Source organism: Schistocerca cancellata, chromosome 1 (assembly GCF_023864275.1).
Source record: "Schistocerca cancellata isolate TAMUIC-IGC-003103 chromosome 1, iqSchCanc2.1, whole genome shotgun sequence".
Lineage (NCBI taxonomy): Eukaryota > Metazoa > Arthropoda > Insecta > Orthoptera > Acrididae > Schistocerca > Schistocerca cancellata.
The window spans coordinates 794,530,837-794,548,663 of NC_064626.1; the positions used below are offsets into that span (position 1 = coordinate 794,530,837).

The 17,827-nt window shown below is 42.1% G+C and overlaps 1 protein-coding gene and 2 non-coding genes across 3 annotated transcripts in view; 2 read left to right on the forward strand and 1 right to left on the reverse strand.

Moving 5' to 3' along the window:
- Nucleotides 1-17,827, forward strand: part of LOC126104245 (ATP-dependent 6-phosphofructokinase-like) — a 453,644-nt gene that overhangs the window by 106,069 nt on the left and 329,748 nt on the right. The window lies entirely within an intron of this gene.
- Nucleotides 13,048-13,122, reverse strand: Trnas-uga (transfer RNA serine (anticodon UGA)). Its single transcript has one exon. It is a non-coding gene; the product is annotated as a tRNA-Ser (tRNA).
- Nucleotides 13,875-13,949, forward strand: Trnas-uga (transfer RNA serine (anticodon UGA)). The gene has a single exon. It is a non-coding gene; the product is annotated as a tRNA-Ser (tRNA).

A 17,827-nucleotide genomic window follows, 5' to 3' on the forward strand; every position in this document is an offset into this window, starting at 1 on the left:
CATACAGTATATATACAGCTACAGAACATTCCAGTACAATGATTCTTGATATTTGTGGATACTTCTAGAATGTATTCGAACCAAATATAGAAATTATTTTGTACAGTCCAGGTGAGTTTTGAACTCACGACCCGCCATGTAACATTTTAATATCATAACCAATACACTATGGTGACTGTGCTGCTGAGTTTCTTCTGTGACATTGCTCCCTCGTTAAGAGAACAGTGTCATGGTGTTACGTCCTCCTAGTCCGGGAACGAGTCATTGGTCCTGCATACCACTGATTCTCGCCCTGGCAGTGAGCTTCTTAGAACTTCTTTTGCTGCTACGCTCTTCGTCACCTTTCTGCTTGTTGCCTGTCACTGGAGCTTTGAGTTTACCCTGGGTTGCAGGATCTTTATAGAGCTTCATTCAAAGGACGTGGACCGTATCTCTGTTTGTCGTCTTGTGTTGGGGTCAAAATCTTCAACTTCATAAGTAACATCAGACAACTGTCTTACAACCTTATAAGGTCCAAAGTAGCGCCTGAGGAGCTTCTCAGAGAGACCAACTTTCCGAAGAGGAGTGAAGATCCAGACAAGGCCACCAGGCTGGTAAACAACAGGGTGGTGGCTCGTGTCATATGTTCATCTATCATTTTCTTGAGCCTGCAGCATGTGGAGTCGAGCTAACTGCCGAGCTGCCTCAGCTCTGGTTAACATCAGGCCGATATAGTCGTCGTCCATGTTATCAGGATGTAATGGGAACAGTATCCATCATCGTAGTCACCTCATGTCCATGCACCAGGAAAAATAGCATAAATCCTGTGGTGTCTTGTTAGGCGGTGTTGTAGGCAAACGTCATGTAAGGTAGCACCTCATCCCAGTTGCTCTGCTCAACATTGATGAACATTGATAACATGTCAGCCAAGGTCTTATTAAGGCATTCAGTAAGCCTGTTAGTTTGTGGATGATGGGCAATCATCATGTGATGAGTAATGTTGCACCGACCGTTTGTCTTATCACAAGATTCGATTGAAAAACTTTCCTGCAATCCATAATTAACAACCTTGGGGCACCGTGTTTTAATACAATGTCTTCCACGATGAATTTGGCTACCTCGTGTGTGTCGGCTGTTTCCATGGCTTTTTTAATGGCATAGCATATCAGATAATCAGTGCAAACAATAATCCATCTTTTGCCACTAGAAGACGTTGGAAATCTTGCGAGGAGGTCAATCCCAACACACTAGAAAGGTATTTCGGCTGCTGGAATTGGCATGAGTCAGCCAGGTGGTTTCTGAGGAACTGCTTTTCTCCTCTGGCACACTCTACAGTGTGACACATAGTGATGGACACTCCTAAATAAACGTGGCTCGAAAAATGTCTTGCGGATTCTATCGTAGGTTTTAAAAATCCTAAATGTCCAGCCTCAGGTGTGTCATGGAATTTCTGTAGAACATCTAAGCACATGTGTTTTGGAATCACTAGTAACCACCTCTTTCCAAATGGATCAAAGTTTTTCTTGCAAAGTAATCCATTAACTACCTTAAATTGTCCTTTCACATCCTCTGTCTGATTTAAGGCAAGCATAATTTGAGATATCTTGGTGTCCTTCTTTTGCTCAGCAGAGAGATCCTGGAGTGCAGCGAGACAGCCACTATCTTCATCAAAGTCTTGATGGTCTTGCACAGAGTTTCATGAGAGACAGTTGGCATCTTGGTGTTTTCATCCACTTTTGTACACTATGGTAATGTCATACTCTTGAAGACGTAGTGCTCACCTGGTGAGTTGTCCTGTTGGATCCTTAAGACCTGTCAACCATCAAAGTGAATGATGGTCTGTAACAATTGTGAATGGCCTTTCATAGAGATACTATCAAAATTTGCACATGACCCAGATCACAGCAAGACTTTCTCTTTCTGTAGTTGAGTAGTTTCTCTCGGCTTTTGTAAGTGTCCTAGAAGCATAGGCTATAACCTTCTCTTTTCCATCCAAAATTTGCACCAGAACAGCACCGAGCCCATACTCACTGCCATCTGTGTGTAGTTTTGTAGGTGCTCTCTAATCATACAGACCAAGTACAGGGTCAGTCATCAGAGCTTTTCACAGCATATCGAAAGAATCTTGTTGAGCACCACCCTAGATAAATTTAGCATCAGCTTTTAACAACTCTTGGAGTGGCCTGGCTTTGATACAAAAGTCTTTGATAAAACAACAGTAATAAGAATATAATCTTAGGAAGCTTCTCACATGTCTAATTCTTTTAGGAATAGGAAATTCCTTTATAGATCTCACCTTTTCTGGGTCTGCCCGCACACCTTCCTTTGACACAAGGTGTCCAACTGGTTTGATTTCTTTTGCTCCAAGAGACACTTTCTTGCATTAAGTTTCAGTCTGCCTTGTTGGAGACACTCAGTCTTTTTATATGTTCATCAGATGTCTCGGAGAACACTATAATGTCATCTAAATAACAAAGACACATCGTCCACTTCAGGTGACATAGAAGATTATCCATCATCCATTCAAAAGTTGCTGGTGCATTACACAAACCAAATGGCTTTACTTTAAACTCATATAGACTCTGCAGTTTTCTCATGATCAGCCTCATCTACTTCAATTTGCCAATATCCCAAGTACATGTCCATGGTTGAGAAAAACTTAGCCCCCTTCAGACAATCTCATGTATTGTCAATTCATGGAAGGGGTAAACGTCCTTTTTAGTTATCTTGTTAAGCTTCCTGTAATCAACACTAAAGTGCCACCTGCCATCCTTCTTCCTGACGAGGACCACTGGTGACAACCATGAGCTCTAAGAAGGCTGAATGATGCTATTCTTCATCATTTTCTCTACCTAGTTGCGAATTATTTGACATTCTGTTGCCGACACACTGTATGCTCTCTGGCTTATTGGTTGATGGTCTCCAGTGCTAATCTGGTGCTTCACCATTGATTTGTCTAATTTGCTCTTCACCTGTGGATTGAAGCATTCAGAGAACTCTTGAAGAATGGCAAGTAGCTTCTTCTCTTGTTCCTTAGTGAGATCTGGTGATAGTCGAGCCAGAAGATCTTGTCTCATAGTGGTAGCACACAGTTGCTGTCATTGTAACATCCTCTTCTTCTTCTGTCTCCGATAGAGTGCGATCTGTTGAATATGCCTGAAACTCGGGTTTCTTGCCACATAAACGATGGCTCTGTCATGGCATGGTGGGAGCCACATGTGTCTTCTATAATGGGTGCTATCACAAGGTCCAATGCCCAGCACCTCCACCAGAATAATGTCACATAGAAGGTGTAAGTGGATGAATGATGAACACTTACTTCACTTAACGAAGGTTTATTCAGCACTTGTACAAACAAGAGTGCAGAGTGAACTGCCTCCGACCAGAACACATGCTGTATATATACAGCTACTGAACATTCCAGTACAATGATTCTGGATATTTGTGGATACTTCTAGAATGTATTTGAACTGAATGTAGAAATTAAAATTGTACAGTCCCGGTGAGTTTTGAACTCTCGACCCTCCGTGCAACAGTTTAGTATCACAACTACTAACCCACAGTGCTACTCAGCTTGTCCTGTGACAATATTATGGCTGCACCTTGATAAAATGACAAATTGAGCAGGAATGTCCTCTCATTAATAGTTCTAGTCACAACACAAGTGTCTGTTGGCTTAATATTTGTGCTGTGTATCTGAAGTAAATTTCATAACAGTCATGAATGGGCATCCAGAGGGAGTGCATTTTGCTAGTAAAAGGTATTTAAGATCATGTCAGTATATTCTGACAATATGGTAATTGGATGCACCCAGGGGTGGAACAAAGTCTAATAGCAGTTAGGAGAGAGAGGTAAGGATGTCTGTCATGCGTAGCTGGAAACCAGAGTTAGAGAAAATGTCTGTAGATGGTCCAATTCTGGCCACATCGTGCAGCCCAGTGTGATTTGTCCCCCGCACTCCTCAATGGTCACTTAGACTCAACATGTGGGGACTAGTCAGCAAATGCATTTTATGGAAAAAACAACATCTGTGGAGGTGATGATTCTTCTTGTCACAGAGGCCATAGTAGTTGGTATTTGATTCCCGAAAACAAAAATTCAAGCTGAAAAAATTTAAAATCAACAATAAATATCTGCAATAACCCTAGACTGGCTAGGTGACCCACACATACTTCCCCCTTCCATAGAAGGTGGAGTAACTATTGCTGAGGGCTTAATAGCTAAGTGTAACAATAATTTAAATTTTTTCATGATTTTCAAAATGCCTTACAAAGACTTACAAGAGTTAATTCATATTTATTGTGATACTGGTCTTTGCAGAGGCCTTCAGAAGTTGCTGAGAAATGTGGCTGTAGTGAGGTGGCATAGGTTGGTCACAGGGTGCCAAGCAGTGGGACTGTGAGGAAGTGGCAGAAATTTTCACAGCAGCCAGGCAGCATGAACAGCAAGTACAGGGACTTTTCTGGATAACTCATATCAGTAGTACTAGCCTGGAGCCCTAGAGAGACGCTACAGATTTCTTACATGGAGAATGCAAGGCCCACAACCAGCACCTAAAATCACATTAAAGTTAATTCCAACATTCTGATGAACGTGACTAGCTAACATACAATTCTACAAACAAATTCAGGGAACTACTCTTATGATATAAATTTAACCTCAAGTCATTCAAAATAGTAAATAAAAGAGTTATAGAGACCTCGCAGCACTGGGTATAAGTAGCAACAGGTGGTGAGATTTGCTAAGGACCAGACTGAAAGGAACAGAGTAAAAATTCAACTTCTTAAGGCTAAACTAAAATATATTGAGGCAAAAACTGAAATAATTAATTGTGAAATATAAAAATACTTTTTATTTGCTTGCATTTAGATATTTCTGCATAACACGCTTGCCTGTTTCGGTTTACAGTGCCATTTTCAAATGCATGCTAGATGGAGATGATAACCATATGACATCTGGGGGTCAACCATGAGCTTCCTGTTGTGAAATATTGTTATTATAATCATGTAGCTGTCATAATAGATAATGTTTCATGATAACAAATGTTTGACAGCTATTTGACAGTTGTGGTCCTTAGATTCTCTAAACTAGCTGTGTGATTATATTAACAGTATTTCACAAAAGAAAGCTCATAGTTGGCCCCTGAATGCCACATGATTGTCAACTCCAATTAGATGTGCATTTGAAAATTGCATTTTAAGCTGAAACATGAAAGCTTTTGTTGTGAAGAAATATCTAGATATAAGCAAATAAATATTATATTACAGCTATTGGAATTAACCTCTTACAAAAATGCTAGATATACTAGGCACCATCGTAGCAAGTGTCGCAGAATGAGTATAAAAATTACTCATAAAAACTTTTACTTCTCTAAATTGAAGTATATAATTGAAAATAGAATCCTAGCAAGAAACCATCCCATCAGAATAAGTGAAGCTGCTTCAGTGTGAATTAAGCAGAATTTAGTATGTGTGTGGCACATAGCTTCTTTTTGAAATAGTCACATTGTTCATGCATTAGAATTGTGAAAGCAGCTATGATTGACATAGGTACTAAAACTTGATCATTAACAGCCACGCACATAAGTTTATGCTATGTTCGATTGGGAGCATTCTTACTTTACTTTTTCATATCCAGAAAATTTATTTTAAAGTTTTTCAGTGCTCATTGAAAGTGTGTTTAAATTATTCTGTATTCTCATGTGCAGTTCTGTGGGATTCAGGATCTGAGAATCTGGCCACTGTATATAACTTTTCAGGTGGTGTAGGTTTCATGAATCCTGTTGTTAACCTGCATGTGTCATTCTATTGATTTCTTCAGCGTGTTCATCTGGACTATACAAGGCATGTGTATTCCACTGTGGAAAAGCAAAGTGATTGGGCAGTTGTTCTTAGTACAGTTGGTATGGTTCCTCGTGTACTATTTCTAGTTTTCTCAACGTGTTGTTTCTGGCAGCAACCTTCTGGCTGGTCTTCTCATGATGACATTTGTAAGTTGGTGATCTGTCCACCATAACACCCAGGTATGTTGATTCGTTCGTGTGTTCCAGATTGCTGTCTTTCCAGGTAATGTCCAGCTTTTTGTCTGTCTGTTTTGAGTGAAGATGGAAAGTGCTAACATGTGTCTACAAGGGGTTTGATTTGAGGGAATTCTCTCAGTAATATTCAGACAAGATGTTTAGCGAGTTTTCTAATTATCCTTCTATCTCTCAAACCTCTTTCCTTGTGCAGTAATAGCCAGATCACAAGCATACAAGAAATGGGTATTAGGTTCTGATGTTGGTTGATCATTTGTGTATACATTAATTAAAAGGGATGGCAGGACACTTCCCTGAGCAAGACCATTCTTTTGTTGATGGCCATCGCCTGATAATACCTGCAGCATTACATAAAATTACCTGTTTTGTAATAGAAGTTCTGTACTTTTTGTGAGCTGATAGTCCTTAAATGTTTTGTAGAGTTTTTTCATGAGGATACTATGGCTGACAGTCCCATATGTAGAACTTAAGTCTACCAGAGCTACAAGTGTTACTTGTTTTGTTTCCAAACCATATCTCATTGTGTTCTGTACTTGAAAGGATTTGACTGATGCATGATTTTCTTGGTCTGAATCTAGAGTGGGTAATGAGCTTTTTCTCTGTGGTATTTACTATGTGATTTAAAATCGTTCATTCATACAGCATTTACAGATGGCATAGGAGTGTTATTGGGCAGTAATTCTTTGGTCAGAAAAGTTGAGAACATAGATGCTTATGTCCACAGAAGGAACTCTCTTGTTACAGTAAAATAGGGGATTGACAAAAATAGCACAATAACATTAAGCAAATGTAATGTTGAACAGGTATTTCACCTCCCTGATATTTATCTTAAACTCTAAGAACAAAGTTTAATATTGCAAGCTCAACCATAGGGTGAAGTACAGGAAAAACCTGCCATAAAGAATTGCAAAACCATTTACAATATCCTTGTTTGTGTAGAAATCCCACCATTGTTCCTAATAGTAGTATGACCAAGAATGAAGAAACAGAAATTGGAGCATTACAGTGAGCATTGTTTCTTCCTGGTGTAAGTTGGAGTGTCATGGGTGGAATGTTTCTAATTATGATGTGTTCCACTCCATGTAGAATATGTTACCTGGATGCATATGTTTGCCGACTATGCATTATAAATAATTTGTGGTCACAGTTCCTGAAATTAATTACTTTTGTGGACCTTCTATGCAGGCCCACTAGACGCTGAGTGTGACTTCTCCATCTTTTGCAATGTGGTTGGGTTCTGAAAGAAAGCTCTGATCTTTCCAAGCTACTAAATGAAGTAAACAGGTTTGCAGTAACTCTTCTGCATATTATGCACAATGTTTTTCATGTACAGCTCCAGTTACAGTGATGGATGAACCGAACGCTCTTACTTTATAGCTTGTAACAAATGACAATATTCATTATGTACTCCTTTTATATTATAGGAAAGCATATAATTGAATGACATTTTTATTTATGTGCTATTTTGTTTTAGTCTGTTATGTAGATACAAGGATAGATCAATGTTGCACATGAACTGACATGAAAATGGCATACAATATTTTAACACAATTTAAAATGTGTTAGTATAACTGTTATGGTGTTTGGGGGGGGGGGGGGGAATATATAAAGAAAAATAGTAATAATTTTTAAAAGAAAGAAAAAAGTGCCATATGCTACCCTTTGACCATCTGGTGCACAGATATATGTTTATCCATAATCCAGAAGGCTCATACTATTATTCTGTTGTACCATGCTGCATTGCAGGATGTATAATTGTGGACTACCCCATTGTACAACAGTATACTGCACTACACTACACTACATTACTTCACTTTGCCTCAGAACCAAGATATATCCTTCATTTGTCTGGAGAGTTAGCCCTTGGCATGATGAGGTGTAATTCAGGAGTCATAGGGGCTGTACTGCTGTTCCACCCAAGGTGTAGAGATTGGCAGATGGCTGTCAGGATTTCAGGAAATCCTTCCTATTCCTCCCCGAGGTTCATCTCCTTGCAACTTACAGAAGGTTGTTGTAGGTAGATGTTCTGCTGTGGTGCATTTTGCTGTCATGATGTATGGCTTCTTATTGCTTGTCTTTCAGCCATGTAGCTTGCAGTTAATAAGCCGGTACTTCAGCTGTCAGTGAGTTCAGCTAATGCATCATTCCTTATTATGTTATAGACCATTGTATTACCATAGATGTTCCTGTTCTGATCTGTAACAACTTCTCTAATGGCACATCTTCAGACAATGTGGTCAGGGTGCCAGTTGCTCCACTTTCACAAGTGTCTTTTGGTCAGGTGAATACAGGGTTATAAACACAAAATCAAATAGGGGTAATGCAGGAGTAGGTTTAATAATGAATAAAAAAAAATAGGAATGCAGGTAACCTACTACAAACAGCATAGTGAACGCATTATTGTGGCCAAGATAGACACAAAGCCCATGCTACAGTAGTGCAAGTTTGTATGCCAACTATCTCTGCAGATGATGAAGAAATTGATGAAATGTATGATGAGATAAAAGAAATTATTCAGATAGTGAAGGGAGATGAAAATTTAATAGTCATGGGTGACTGGAATTCGATCGTAGGAAAAGAAAGAGAAGGAAACATAGTAGGTGAATATGAATTGGGGGTAAGAAATGAAAGAGGAAGCCGCCTTGTAGAATTTTGCACAGAGCATAACTTAATCATAGCTAACACTTGGTTCAAGAATCATGAAAGAAGGTTGTATACATGGAATAAGCCTGCAGATACTAGAAGGTATCAGATAGATTACATAATGGCAAGACAGAGATTTAGGAACCAGGTTTTAAATTGTAAGACATTTCCAGGGGCAGATGTGGATTCTGACCACAATCTATTGGTTATGAACTGCAGATTGAAACTGAAGAAACTGCAAAAAGGTGGGAATTTAAGGAGATGGGACCTGGATAAACTGACTAAACCAGAGGTTGTACAGAGTTGCAGGGAGAGGATAAGGGAACAATTGACAGGAATGGGGGAAAGAAATACAGTAAAAGAAGAATGGATAGCTTTGAGGGATGAAATAGGGAAGGCAGCAGAGGATCAAGTAGGTAAAAAGACGAGGGCTACTAAAAAACCTAGGGTAACAGAAGAAATATTGAATTTAATTGATGAAAGGAGAAAATATAAAAATGCAGTAAATGAAGCAGGCAAAAAGGAATACAAACGTCTCAAAATTGAGATCGACAGGAAGTGCAAAATGGCTAAGCAGGGATGGCTAGAGGACAAATGAAAGGTGTAGAGGCTTATCTCACTAGGGGTAAGATAGATACTGCCTAAAGAAAAATTAAAGACACCTATGGAGAAAAGAGAACCACTTGTATGAATATCAAGAGCTGAGATGGAAACCCAGTTCTAAGCAAAGAAGGGAAAGCAGAGAGGTGGAAGGAGTATATAGAGGGCCTATACAAGGGCGATGTACTTGAGGACAATATTATGGAAATGGAAGAGCATGTAGATGAAGATGAAATGGGAGATATGATACTGCGTGAAGAGTTTGACAGAGCACTGAAAGACCTAAGTCGAAACATGACCCCGGGAGTAGACAACATTCCATTGGAACTACTGACAGCCTTGGGACAGCCAGTCCTGACAAAATTCTACCATCTGGTGAGCAAGACATATGAGACAGGCGAAATACCCTCAGACTTCAAGAAGAATATAATAATTCCAGTCCCAAAGAAAGCAGGTGTTGACAGATGTGAAAATTTCCGAACTATTAGTTTACTAAGTCACGGCTGCAAAATACTAATGCAAATTCTTTACAAATGAATGGAAAAACTGGTAGAAGCCAACCTTGGGGAAGATCTGTTTGGATTCCATAGAAATATTGGAACATGTGAGGCAATGCTGACCCTACGACTTACCTTAGAAAATAAATTAAGGAAAGGCAAACCTACGTTTCTAGCATTTGTAGACTTAGAGAAAGCTTTTGACAATATTGACTGGAGTACTCTCTTTCAAATTCTAAAGGTGGCAGGGGTAAAATACAGGGAGCGAAAGGCTATTTACAATTTGTACAGGAACCAGGTGGCAGTTATAAGAGTCAAGGGACATGAAAGGGAAGCAGTGGTTGGGAAGGGAGTGAGACAGGGTTGTAGCCTCTCCCTGATGTTATTCAATCTGTATATTGAGCAAGCAGTAAAGGAAACAAAAGAAAAGTTCGGAGTAGGTATTAAAATCCATGGAGAAGAAATAAAAACTTTGAGGTTTGCCGATGACATAGTAATTCTGTCAGAGACAGCAAAGGACTTGGAAGAGCAATTGAACGGAATGGGCAGTGTGTTGAAAGGAGGATGCAACGTGAACATCAACAAAAGCAAAACAAGGATTATGGAGTGTAGTTGAATTAAGTTGGGTGATGCTGAAGGAATTAGATAAGGAAATGAGACACTCAAAGTAGTAAAGGAGTTTTGCTATTTGGGGAGCAAAATAACTGATGATGGTCGAAGTAGAGAGGATATAAAATGTAGACTGGCAATGGAAAGGAAAGCATTTTTGAAGAAGAGAAATTTGTTAACATCGAGTATAGATTTAAGTGTCAGGAAGTCATTTCTGAAAGTATTTGTATGGAGTGCTGCCATGTATGGAAGTGAAACATGGACGATAAATAGTTTGGAGAAGAAGAGAATAGAAGCTTTCGAAATGTGGTGCTACAGAAGAATGCTGAAGATTAGATGGGTAGATCACATAACTAATGAGGAGGTGTTGAATAGAATTAGGGAGAAGAGGAGTTTGTGGCACAACTTGACTAGAATAAGGGATCAGTTGGTAGGACGTGTTCTGAGGCATCAAGGGATCATCAATTTAGTATTGGAGGGCAGCGTGGAGGGTAAAAGTCGTAGAGGGAGACCAAGAGATGAATACACTAAGCAGATTCAGAAGGATGTGGGTTGCAGTGGGTACTGGGAGATGAAGAAGCTTGCACAGGATAGAGTAGCATAGAGAGCTGCATCAAACCAGTGTCAGGACTGAAGACCACCACAACAACAACATGTGATTAATTGTTGTATATTTAGTAAGTAGCAGGGATATATGGACCATGTCATGACAGGTTGAGAACAGCTCCTTTGGTAGGAAGAAAGTATGACATTCTGGATGTTTCTTTTTTTTTATGAATGAACTGGTAAGTTTTGCCTCCCAAGTTTCTGCCCTATCCCAGATTGCTCTCCATTCCCTATCAACGTGTGCCTTTGTTTCTTTATTGAATGTGGCTCTTGTGATCAGTATCTCCTTTACCTTACCATAGTCTACATCATGTAGATGTAGATAGTCTCCACTTTTAAATCAACATAGTGCACCTTACTTTCTTATGGCTATGTCCAGAGGTAGCAAGCCTAGTATAACCAGAAGTGCATCAGTTGGCGTTGTTCTATATGTGTCTGTCAGTGGCAGGAGTACACTTCTCCGTGCTTGCAGTAGAGCCTGTGTGCTTTCCTTACATTTCTGTCTGTATGAACCGAAATGCTTGACCTACAGCTTACAATAGCAATTAAGACTGTGTTTTGGTGTGTTCTTATTGCAGTGTAGCGGCACTACCGTTTTGGATAGGAAAAGTCAGTTTTGGCGCAATATTTCTGAGCGCCCAAGTTCCAGCCAGGCGCGGGCCAGTTTACAGTGAGTTATGCTCACCAGCAGTTGTGAAGTAAAATAAGAGGCCACAGGGGCATAGAACCACTGGGAAAAGTACACACAGTGGTTTGGATGGCGCAAGTCACAGGCAGAAGGAGCCCACTGGCCAACCTAAGTGTTATGAGCATGTGACGCAGAGCAGCTTGTTTAGCAAAACAGAGGTGCACAGCCATATATAAGTAGGTGACGGTCCTCTAACAATGCATTCAAGTGTGGCAGCTCTCCTGGACTGCGGGGTGTGTCACACCACTGGTTACACCTGGCAGCTGATGGGGTGCCAACGTTCCAGTCCAGGGGGGGTCGCTGGTTCAACCCTCTAAGGTTGATTGAAGTGTGCCAGCTCTCCTGGATGACGGCTACACACAGCAGCAGATAGGGCGCCAGCTTTCCAGTCCATGGTGAGTTGCTGATTCAACCCTCTAAGGCCAACACATGGGATTCAAGTGTGGCAACTCTCCTGGACAGTGGGGCATGTCACACTACTGGCTACACATGGCAGCAGATGGGAAGCCAGCATTCCAGTCCACGGTGGGTCTCTGGTTCAACCCTCTGAGGCTGACGCGGGGTCCGTAGCCAGCCAGCAGTGGGCCATTCCATGGCTTGCTACTGCGGGCAGTCGTCTTGGCTCCCAACACACATTGGAGATGTCCAGGGCGAGGGCTGCAGATTCAGCTGCCAGATTGCAGGCACTTGTTGTCGCCATGACCCAAGTCATGCCGGTGAGGACGCACGGCGTGGGCCACCTTGCAGTTGTCAGCGGGTGGTGCTGAGGCAGTGCTGGACGAAGGCTGCTGAGTCCGCTGATGGTGCAGCCCTGGTGTCATCATATCACCACGGCCGTACAAGGCCGACACATTAGCAGAGCGCTTGACGGGTCGCTGAGGTGGGGTCCTCAGCATTGTGGGACCCGGTGACACAGACCGAGGGGAACCCGGCACTGTAGTTGGAAACAATAAATCATTTGGAAAGCTCGGTCGAGTCGTAATACGGTGCCTTCTACCTCTTCCCGCTAAATTTGGTGTTGCTGTTACAACAGAAGTTGTTACCACATTTGGTGTCAGAATAGCTGGCGTTGTCTGTATAGTAAGGCATTCAAGCCTGCCGCCTGCATTACAGTCACAAGATGTGAGTTTTGACCAGTTTTCTTTTGAGTGTTGGACATTTTCTTTCTTTTTTGTGTTTTTTGAGTATGGCTCTTGGCAGGCCATTGTAGGTGTCTTGCATGGGCATAGTATTTTTTGTTATCAGAGTAAGTGTTAATGTATTTGAAGCAGTAAGATTTATTATTATTTCTTTTGTGGCATTTAATTACTTTTTTACTGCCAGAATGAGATTTTCACTCTGCAGCGGAGTGTGCGCTGATATGAAACTTCCTGGCAGATTAAAACTATGTGCCCGACCGAGACTCGAACTCGGGACCTTTGCCTTTCACGGGCAAGTGCTCTACCAACTGAGCTACCGAAGCACGACTCACGCCCGGTACTCACAGCTTTACTTCTGCCAGTACCTCGTCTCCTACCTTCCAAACTTTACAGAAGCTCTCCTGCGAACCTTGCAGAACTAGCACTCCTGAAAGAAAGGATATTGCGGAGACATGGCTTAGCCACAGCCTGGGGGATGTTTCCAGAATGAGATTTTCACTCTGCAGCGGAGTGTGCGCTGATATGAAACTTCCTGGCAGATTAAAACTGTGTGCCCGACCGAGACTCGAACTCGGGACCTTTGCCTTTCGCGGGCAAGTGCTCTACCAACTGAGCTACCGAAGCACGACTCACGCCCGGTACTCACAGCTTTACTTCTGCCAGTACCTCATCTCCTACCTTCCAAACTTTACAGAAGCTCTCCTGCGAACCTTCCAGAACTAGCACTCCTGAAAGAAAGGATATTGCGGAGACATGGCGTACCGGGCGTGAGTCGTGCTTCGGTAGCTCAGTTGGTAGAGCACTTGCCCGCGAAAGGCAAAGGTCCCAAGTTCGAGTCTCAGTCGGGCACACAGTTTTAATCTGCCAGGAAGTTTCATATCAGCGCACACTCCGCTGCAGAGTGAAAATCTCATTCTGGAAACATCCTCCAGGCTGTGGCTAAGCCATGTCTCCGCAATATCCTTTCTTTCAGGAGTGCTAGTTCTGCAAGGTTCGCAGGAGAGCTTCTGTAAAGTTTGGAAGGTAGGAGACGAGGTACTGGCAGAAGTAAAGCTGTGGGTACCAGGCGTGAGTCGTGCTTCGGTAGCTCAGTTGGTAGAGCACTTGCCCGTGAAAGGCAAAGGTCCCGAGTTCGAGTCTCGGTCGGGCACACAGTTTTAATCTGCCAGGAAGTTTCATATCAGCGCACACTCCGCTGCAGAGTGAAAATCTCATTCTGGAAACATCCTCCAGGCTGTGGCTAAGCCATGTCTCCGCAATATCCTTTTTTTCAGGAGTGCTAGTTCTCCAAGGTTCGCAGGAGAGCTTCTGTAAAGTTTGGAAGGTAGGAGACGAGTTACTGGCAGAAGTAAAGCTGTGAGTACCGGGCGTGAGTCGTGCTTCGGTAGCTCAGTTGGTAGAGCACTTGCCCGCGAAAGGCAAAGGTCCCGAGTTCGAGTCTCGGTCGGGCACACAGTTTTAATCTGCCAGGAAGTTTCATATCAGCGCACACTCCGCTGCAGAGTGAAAATCTCATTCTGGAAACATCCCCCAGGCTGTGGCTAAGCCATGTCTCCGCAATATCCTTTCTTTCAGGAGTGCTAGTTCTGCAAGGTTCGCAGGAGAGCTTCTGTAAAGTTTGGAAGGTAGGAGACGAGGTACTGGCAGAAGTAAAGCTGTGAGTACCGGGCGTGAGTCGTGCTTCGGTAGCTCAGTTGGTAGAGCACTTGCCCGCGAAAGGCAAAGGTCCCGAGTTCGAGTCTCGGTCGGGCACACAGTTTTAATCTGCCAGGAAGTTTCACTTTTTTACTGGTTCGATTATGATGTAGTGAGTATGATGATACTATGGTGTGGGGAGTTATGTTATTTTAGTACTTAATTGTTTTGTTTCGGGATTAACAGGGAACAAAAGCAAAACAATGTCAGAGTCAGGAAAGCGAGATGTGTTGGCGACAGAAGCAGTACGGATTTTATTGGAAAAGGTAGCACAGTCGACAGCAGACAATACCCAGTTGAGGAGTGAATTAACATCTAGAAGTGAGCGAGAAACCACATCGGGTCAGTCATTGTTGCCTAGGATGCCGCAACAGGAGATTGATCCAGCTGCCGTGAGTTTGATTATTCCATTTTCTGGCAAGGCATCTGAGGATGTGTGTTCATTTGTGGAGGACTTGGAAACTTCAGCTGTGCTGAATGGTTGGTTGGATGAACAGTTGTTACATGTAGCCAACATTAGATTGACGGGTGAAGCAAAGACATATGTAAAGATGTTCTGAGGCCTTAAGGAAGGCAGGACAGTCTAAGCAGTTGAAGGAGAGGCTTTTACAAAGGTACAAGAAACAGAATAGCGCTTGGTACTTTAGGGTGAGTTTGGATACAATGACAAAGAGACTGGGGGAGATGGTAGAGAAATTTGCTGACAGAATGAGAGAAATTAAAGAGTACACTTACGAGTTGGGTCAGAGCGATGAAGTGAATGGTGTTCTGTTGCAGGAGGCCGAGCAAAGGCCACTTGATGTATTTTTGAGGGGGTTAGTGGCACATATGTTACGGAAAGTGCGTGAAGGGACTCCGAAAGATTTGTATTCGGCCATTCAGCTGGCAATCCAGTGTGAGGAAATAGACGTGGCAACAGGGGTACATGATAGACAAGCAGTGTTTACAGTGGGTATAAAATGTTATAGGTGTGTTTGTACAGGACATGTGCAGAGACAATGTACCAAGTCACCGAGGAATAGAGGAAGAGGTGGAAATCAGCAGCTTGGAGGATGGAGAAGTGGAGTTAGTATAGGTAGTAGAGGTGGACAATCGTTAAATGGCAGAGGGGGCCCAAAACCCACCTAAGGGAGCTCCCGTTTAATTTCAATGCTAAAAATATGTATGCAGAGGTGGAATGTTCAGTGGTAGGATCAATAGGAACTAAAAAGTGTAAGATTTTGTTGGACACAGGGGCGCAAGTGTCAGTAGCTACTTAGAGTTTAATGGGAAGAAGGAAGTTAGACCCACCACGTTATAGGTTACGTGGAGTGGGGGATCAGGAGGTCACACCTTAGGAGTCAGTGACAGTTGACTTTCACATAGGGAAAGTCTGATTTTGATGTATGCATGGAGTAGTACCATGGATAAGCAAGTGCTACGACATTATCCTAGGAGCAGCTTTCTTTCATCAACATCATGCCAAAACTGACCTTGGACAATGAACTGTGGAACTTTGTGGAATGTTATTACAGCTAGGGGAAACTGTTGTTGATGCAGAGCTGTCATGAGGGGCATTCAACATAATGAACAAACCAATTGAACCACGTACATTAGCATTAAGGCTTAATTCACATGAGTGTGTGTCTGGTGGCTCCAGGAAGTCGCTTTGAGTAAGTGTGGAGTCAAATCTACCTGTGCGTACAGTATGTGTCATTGAACCATTGGAGGATAATGAAGTTTTGGGTCCATTGGGTTGTTTTGTGAAACGTAGTATTGCACGCATACAGGAGGGGAACGACGGGCAAGTAGTTCACATGAACATGGATAATCTTAGCACTGTAGATGCTAATTTGAGAAAAGGAGTTTTAGTAGCAAATTTGGATGTGCCAGATGATGAAGACTGTTGTTCGAGAGGTAGGCAAAGTGATCAACCACTAACTGCCATTAGAACTGCATTGCATGACAAAATTAAGCATTTGAAAGGAGGGGAAAGGGAGCATATGGAAGAATTATTCTGGGAATTTAAGGATTTGTTTTTTCCACAAGGGCCATTGCCAGCAACTCCATTAGATCAACATAGGATACCAACAGGGAATGAAGCACCTGTTTACTATAAAACATACAGAATACTGAGATATTTGCAGCTGATTGTGGAGGATTTCATTGATCAGCATCTTGCGGATAGTATTATAGAGCATAGTAATAGTTGCTGGGGAGCAGGCATTGTCGTTGTGCCTAAAAAATCTATGGATGAAACTAAGAAATACAGGTTCTATCATGACTACCGATACCTCAATAATGGACGTGTACCCCATTCCAAACATATCGGAGACTTGGTATCACTTAAGACAGTGCCAGTACTTTTCTACGATGGATTTGACAAGTGGTTATCATCAGTTAGAGGTGGCTCCAGAGGATCATCCAAAAACTGCGTTCTCTACTCCTGGAGGCCATTACCAGTGCATCAGAATGCCATTTGGTTTGAAAAACGCTCTGGCAACATTTCAGAGGGTGCTAGAAAGTGTCTTGAGGGGTTTGAAACCACGGCAGTGTCTTGTCTATTTGGATGACATTATAGTGTTTTCAAGTAGTATGGAGCAACATAGACAGCGGTTAAGGGAAGTCTCTATAGGTTAAGAGCAGCTCATTTGATGCTGAGCCTGGAGAAGTGTTGTTTTGCATTAGAAGAAGTACAATATTTGGGCCATATTATCAGTAAGGATGGAGTGTGAATAGATCTGAGGTTGGTACAGGCTGTAAGGAATTTTTGAGAGTTGAAAACAGTTAAGGAAGTGCAATCATTTATCAGAATTCGCAGTGTCTATTGAAAGTTCATGAAGAGTTTTGCAGATTTAGCACAGCCGTTGATTTGATTGTTATGGAAGGATGTGAAATTTGAGTGGACAGAAGAGTGTCAGAAAGCATTTGACACACTGAAAGAAGTGTTAACATCAAGTCCAGTTATTGTGTTTCCAGATTTTGAAAAGTAATATATTCTAGCATGCAATGCATTGAATCAAGCATTAGGGTGTGTTCTTAGTCAGGAAATTGATGGGAAAGAACATCCAGTAGCCTATGTGTCTAGGCAGTTGAATGCAGCATAGAGGAATTACTCAACTACAGAGAGGGAGATGCTTAGTGTAACCTTTAGACTCACATATTTTAAATGGTATTTATATGGGAGAAGCTTTTGAGTAGTGACAGATCATGTTGTGTTCAAGTGGTTGTTGGGGTTGAAGGATCCATCCACTAGACTTGCTAGGCCGGCTATGAGGCTTAGTAATTCGACTACGAGGTGGTGCACAAGCCTGGGAAGAATCACGGTAATGCCCAATGCACTAAGTAGGAAAGT